Source organism: Poecilia formosa, unplaced genomic scaffold (assembly GCF_000485575.1).
Source record: "Poecilia formosa unplaced genomic scaffold, Poecilia_formosa-5.1.2 Scaffold88, whole genome shotgun sequence".
Taxonomy (NCBI): domain Eukaryota; kingdom Metazoa; phylum Chordata; class Actinopteri; order Cyprinodontiformes; family Poeciliidae; genus Poecilia; species Poecilia formosa.
Window position 1 is genome coordinate 234468 of NW_006800027.1, and position 7536 is coordinate 242003.

Here is a 7536-nt window from a genome sequence, read left to right on the forward strand (position 1 = left end):
AATTGTGTCCCCAATGTGCGAAAAGAATGTGCACATTGGGGACACAATTAAATGTATTGCAGTGATTCTTGAGAATAGGGACAAAACAGGTCCTATGGATAAAGCATGAAATTTGAATAAAATATACACAAAATATATTTTTTTCAAATATCTAACTAAACTACCCTGGATCATGTGAGCACAACAATGTATATTTTTCTTTTTTTTGCTGAATATTTTTTTATTTTAAACATTGTAGTCGGTGGACAAGGGCTTTTACAGGCATCATCCACCGACTACAATGTTTAAAATAAAAAAATATTCAGCAAAAAAAAGAAAAATATACATTGTTGTGCTCACATGACCCAGGGTAGTTTAGTTAGATATTTGAAAAAAATATATTTTGTGTATATTTTATTCAAATTTCATGCTTTATCCATAGGACCTGTTTTGTCCCTATTCTCAAGAATCACTGATTGGCATTTGTGGAAAAAGTTAAGATTGCACATTACCCTAAACGCAGCCAACTAATCTGGATTATCTCACTTATTTTGCAGAGAGACCATTTTCAGGAAAGCTGGTGCAGACATGTGCCAGAAGATCTGTGGCTCAAACTGCAGGAAACTGTGATAAATTTAGAAAATCAAGTATGATTTTCCTTTGACGAAATATGTACCACTTTTTGTCAGTCGATTGCAAAGAAGACAATAAAATTAATCAGGGTTTGGTGAAAAAGTGAAAAAGTGCAAGGGCTATTCATAACTTTACAATGCACAATGATCAAGTGCCCTTAAAAAGGCAGAAAGAAACTATGATGATTTAAAGTGCTTGTGTTAACTTTATCTACTATACAGAAGACAATGTTATACAGTATTTAGATTTGGAAAAATAAAGTGTGCCGAGCAAAGAAAACCTCCTTAGGTTTCAGATCACGTGTTTCACACAGTGTAATATGCTTTAAGGCTTTAAACTTTATCTGGAAATTTAGTCTCTTTTTATTCATAGATGCAAATGACAAGACAACTCCTGTCATTTCCTCATGTCGTTTTGACTGAAATGCTGAACATTTACCAGCTAAATATCTTTACAGCATGCTGTTTTGTTATGAATCTCCAAACATTTGATTAATAAAAAAATAAAAACTGAGAGAAAAATCAAATGTGTCAAAAATGTTCACGAGATGGATCTGTGTTAAGACGATAACAAACCATCAGCTACTGTAATCATTTAGATAGCAAAGAGTCATCATGTAACTCTGCCTCCATTATCTGCTGAGAAACATGATGATAGTCAAGAAAAATGATAGAAACAGTGACGAGATGGAAAGGAAAACATAAGACAACAAATTAAAGCTGTATCATTTGGAGGACAAGTAACTCGACCAAGGCCAAATCGGCAGCCGCAGTCACTTCCTGAGCCCGGCGGTTTTGGGGACAACAGAAATAGAGGCTTAATGTTTTATTTAGCTGGCAGCAGACGAGCAGCTGAACCTGAGATGACGGCTGAATACGCTGCGAGTAATTAAAGAGAGAAGGGGAAAATGCTTTAAGCTGCAGAGATCTGATGCATTTTCCAGATTTAGCAACACTTAAGGTTCTAAAAACCCCTTTTTATTGGTACGCCATCATTAATTAGTGATGTGATATCTTGTTAGATTTTTGGCTATGTTTTAGTAGCATGTTATCATTTTTTATTTGATCAGTATGTTGTTAGTGGAAGCACTCTGAAATGCAGATGCATTTCAAGACCTTGGATTTATTATATTTAAACACATTAACACATTAGCTGAAGGCACAATAACACTGGATATGAAACTGACCATACTCATTATGAAACAAGGCGGTGGCAGCATAATGCAGCATCCAACATGATCTCACCTAGAGGTAAATGTCAACACTTTTATTTAATTTGGTCCTGGTTCCTTCAGTGGAAATGCAGAGGGGAGATAAACTACCCAAGGAAACTACAGGAGTTCATCAAGCTGAAGCTCACCTTTACGGGTAAAGTGAAGGTTATTTGTCTAGCAAAGCTTCATGAGAATCTGTGACTTGAAAACTGATGTTCAGCTGCAACTACAAGTTACGTCTGTGATCAGACGTTGTGTGAAACAATGCTCTTTGAGATGTTCACAAACGAGAATGCTGTTTTAAAACCTAACTCTGTTGTGCTCTTTTGTCTTCTTGATGCCGTGTGACCACCAATGTTCTCTAACAAACATGTGCACAAAACAGCTTGATTTAATCTGAGATTAAATTGTACACATGTGGGCCTTATTTGCAAATGAGTAGACTTTGAAGGCAAATGGCTGGACTGGATTTTATTTAGGAGTAGAAGGGTAAATAAATGGTGCCAAAATCTGACTTCATTGAACTCTAACCTATTTGTGTTGGTTCGTCACATTAATCCCAACCACATTTATTGACTTAAAAACAAAGAAGATACCATTTGCTCCTTTGTGCCCATTTCAAAACATTGTTTTAAATTATGGTATGTTCCTACACCTACACACCCCAGGAGAGAAGATTGCATTTTTAACACCAGTAAATCACTATATACCGCTTCTTCTGACCATCAGATGTGTACCGTCTGTCTGCTGCTCTTCGCTTGTTACCTCAGCACTCGCTGTGACAATGGTGGAGTTGAGTTACTTCCTCATTAAATGTTCTGCACTGCCTTGATTCACCGTCACCCCGGCTGACCTGCTCACTGGGAGCAGTGCTCAGGTACAGCCGGAGCCCTAAGGGAGCGATAAATCTGAAATTCAAGTAAAGAGTGGAGGGTGAAACCACAGAGGACATAAGAGATGTATAGAGAACAGCTTCCTGTTGTCACGTCTATCTACTTAACTCCATGTTGGCCAGCAATTGGTGTGTGAATGAGAGTATGATTGGGTGAATAGACCTCTAATTTAGATGTTCTTGCATTTTGAAGTTGACCATGATCCACCTTGATGTAATGGTAGTATTTGTAATTTCTTACAGAATAGGTTGTTTTGGCTGTTTGGGATTCTCATGGAAAGAATTCAAATAATCACTTCCTATCACTGGTATTTGGGTCATGCTTTTTTAGATCCACAGTTGTAAGGCTATCATCTTAAGCTCTGTTAAGCAGCTAACTGGTAGATAGCTACTCAGCAGATAATCCAATCATTTTCTTAGCTAATGTTGAAGAAGAATGACTATGTTGTTTCTGCAGTTTTAGGAAAGAAACATATGGAAACCCTTATGACAAAATTTAATCGATAGAGTGATTTATGACCATAATCATTAATTGCCCCCAGCTCCCATCCTTGTTAATCTAAAAATACATAAGTGCATACATAAGCCTTCCTTTCACACCTGTTAATAACTAAAAATAAATATTCCCATCTTTGTTAAACTTTTTCCCACTGCCTCTATGAATTAGCCAATAGAGACACAGACAGGTATCAGCAATAAAATATTTCTCTCTGGTAGATAGCACAGGACATCTGTTAATATATAAAAATAAATATTTCCATATTTGGTCAACTTTTTCCTACCGCCTCTATGATTTAGCCAATGGAAACAGAGACAGGTATCAGCAATAAAACATTTCTCTCTGGTAGGTACAATTTATACCCAGCACAGAACATCTGTTTGTGAATGATTTAAAGTACAACACGTTCACAAAGGGGAGGCTTGATGGCACTGGTGCTCAGTGTGGGTACTCTTAGGGAATTAAAGTACAACACATTTTAAGTATCCTTTGTGATTTCCTTCATTCAATCAACAACAACAACAACAACAACAAAAAACAACCTGAATCTATAAGAACTAAACTTTAAATGTTCCTCATTTGTCCATGTACTTCTTAAGAATATGTGACTGGCAGTAAACAGGCCTACGGGAGACAAACTGTCTTCCTGCGTGGAGGGGAGCGACCCCTGACCCTGCTCACCACAGCTACCATCCCTGTCCACGCTTACCCATGGACAGATACCTCTGAAGGAAAACAGTTTGACTGTTTTACTGCATTAGTTATGGTAGCACGACTAGTCAGTGCTGACTATGAGTTAGTAATTTCCTTCATCCATTCCGAAAACAGTCGCTTAACATAGATTTTTTTCTGTAACACTTGCTGTAACAAATGTTCCTCATCTGTAAATTTATTTCTTAAGAATATGTGACAGGGACTAAACAGGCCTAGGTGAGGCTACTGCTCATATTTATCTTTCAGCTTTGCCCAAAGTTGAAAGTTTGTTTTGTTTTTTGTTTTTTTGCACTGCACAACCACACTCCAAGAGTTGCTCCAACATGGTAAATTGTTTTGTTTCCTTTAAAATTATCTACAATTTTTGTCTCTGACTTATAAGCTGTATGTTTTCTTGGCTCTAATGATTCTTTCCCTCCATCCACTATCTTACACGCTTAAGTGTGTTCACTAACAAAATATAGTACACCTGTAGTTGTTGTTTTTCTTTTTTAAATCCAAACAGCAAGTGTTACAGAAAAAAATCTATGAGTTTAAAATTTAAGCAACTGTTTTTGGAACGGATGAAGGAAATTACTAACTCATAGTCAGCACTGACTAGTCGTGCTACCATAACTAATGCAGTAAAACAGTCAAACTGTTGTTTTCCTTCAGAGGTATCTGTCCATGGGTAAGCGTGGACAGGGACGGTAGCTGTGGTGAGCAGGGTCAGGGGTCACTCCCCTCCACGCAGGAAGACAGTTTGTCTCATGTAGGCCTGTTTACTGCCAGTCACATATTCTTAAGAAGTACATGGACAAATGAGGAACATTTAAAGTTTAGTTCTTATAGATTCAGGGTTTTTTTTGTTGTTGTTGATTGAATGAAGGAAATCACAAAGGATACTTAAAATGTGTTGTACTTTAATTCCCTAAGAGTACCCACACTGAGCACCAGTGCCATCAAGCCTCCCCTTCGTGAACGTGTTGTACTTTAAATCATTCACAAACAGATGTTCTGTGCTAGGTTCAAATTGTACCTACCAGAGAGAAATGTTTTATTGCTGATACCTTTCTCTGTTTCTATTGGCTAATTCATAGAGGCAGTGGGAAAAAGTTTACCAAATATGGAAATATTTATTTTTATATATTAACAGATGTCCTGTGCTATCTACCAGAGAGAAATGTTTTATTGCTGATACCTGTCTCTGTTTCTATTGGCTAATTCATAGAGGTGGTGGGAAAAAGTTTAACAAAGATGGGAATATTTATTTTTAGTTATTAACAGGTGTGAAAGGAAGGCTTATGTATGCACTTATGTATTTTTAGATTAAGAAGGATGGGGGCTGGGGGCAATTAATGATTATGGTCATAAATCACTCTATCGATTAAATTTTGTCATAAGGGTTTCCATATGTCTCTCTGTCAGGAAATGGGTTAGCGTTCCAGGTCACCTTGTCCTGAAAAGGATGTTTGATTGCTTCGGTAAAGTTCATTTGGATCCAGAAAGTCAGAAGGGAGATTAAGTTTGGTTACATTAGGAAATTACACCTGGAAACACGCATATAGGCCATTTTGATATACTCCATTGTGGTCGATTACTGGAAATCTCCATAGACTTTCATTTTGGACTGATCCAACAGGCTGCACAAGCCGAAGGAAGGATCGCCATTGGTCAAAATGTCCAAATGCACACCAAAGGAAATGTCATTCTATGAAAGGTCTTGTAACCATTAAAAAAATGGGAGATTTCAGATATTTGTGAGATCTTGGAAGATCTGTTGTAACTGCTGAATTTGTAACATGTATGCAGATGTGATGAAAAAATATCCTCCTGATTGTCCTGACTGGAGCAGTGAGAAATACGAGTCCGATGTGTTTTTTTTTTTTTGTTTTTTGTTTTTTTTCATTCGAAGAGTTCACCACTTTTCATTCCCCAATACTATCAGCCTGTTATACAGTTCCACCTGAAATAATTCCAAGCACATTGGAAATCAGGTTGGAAAACTAACAGATGTTTCAATAAATAAATCACAGAAAAATATTTGAAGTAGCTCAACACAACTATTATTAGGATAGTTTTCTCTAGCATCTTTAACCTTTAGCAGAGCACGCTTTATCTTTTAAGACTGAGTGCAAACATGAGTCATGGCCAGAAACCAGATTTGGCCACATGCCTGAGGAATCTCAGTCCACTCCACATGGGCAAAAGCCTCCAGTTCGTTAACATTTTGGGGGGGTTATTCAGCAGCCATCTTTTGAAAAACAGACAACTAGCTACTCTTAATTCTCTTAATATTGTGGTGGAAAAAATTCAGGTGATTATGAGTGAATCAGTGCATAACAGTGCTGTGATTCCTGTGCTATGCATGTGCTCAAGGGAAAGTCTTCTGAAGTTGTTTCTCTGAACTTTGTATTGCAATAAAGTTATTGAATTGTTTCTTGTTTTCACCCGTGTCCTGTTCAAGGCTCTATTTTTTTCCTGACTATGATCAGTGAGCAGATTCTTCGAACGCTGTAAGCCTTTGAATAAATACTGATCAACCCCCTCTTCCCTAGAGGCCAAAAAATAAAAAATTCTGGAAAAATGGGATTTATTAAATTTTCTGGAAAAATTGGATTTATTAAGTGTTCACCAACAATTCAGGCACTTCAATACAAAGCACTCCTGATGCAACCACTGAAACCACTGATCGGTTACTTTAGGTTGTTGTCTGGGATCACAGCTAATTAGGATCTCTGTTCAGGAGAATGAATAATTCATTGAATGCCTGGAGGTAGGATATAGTGCTATATTTAGATAGTCTTCTTGTAGCATTTGCTTTATTTAAATATCTAAGCCTGCTTTATTAATTTGAATTCAAATTTATAAATGAACCGTGGGCGTTGAATTACTTTAGTTGCAGCTGCACTTGTGTTAAGGATGGGAATGCCAAACAGGGATGTTTACTTGAAAACTACTCATACATTTCAAGTTAGTGTATCAATGTAAAAACAACAACATTGCAGCAGTAGAAGTAACTGTTACCTCTGTGTTAAACCGATCACAAATTTCTGATCCACATGTTTCTTTATTTACAGTGGTGTCAGGAGATAATAGTATTTTTACTGAAGGTTAAGTAAATGTGAAAATCTCCTTCTGGTCTGTACCGTCCAGCATGTATCCAGTCTTCTGTCCTAAGACTGATGGATTTGGCTCTACAGAGCAGATCTGGTAAACAAAATGAGTATTTGAAAAAAAAATAAAAATACAGTATTATTGTTATTATTAAGGGTCAAGAACTGAATAAATGGCATAGCTTTACCAGGTCAATTACACATTTTTGCATCACAAATCTGAAATCAGAGAAGCATTATGTTTTCATGATTGACACACAAGAAAGCAGTTATGGGCCCACATCCATAGAGTTGTTTCAGATACTTTAACCAGCAGATGGCGCTAAGCAACAACGTTTAATGTACATCCATAAATAGTCCACATCATGTATTTATTATTATTATTATTATTATTATTATTATTATCCATCCATCCATCCATCCATTTTCCTTCACCCTTGTCCCTCAATGGGGGTCGGGAGGGGTGCTGGTGCCTATCTCCAGCTCACGTTCCGGGCGAGAGGCGGGGTAC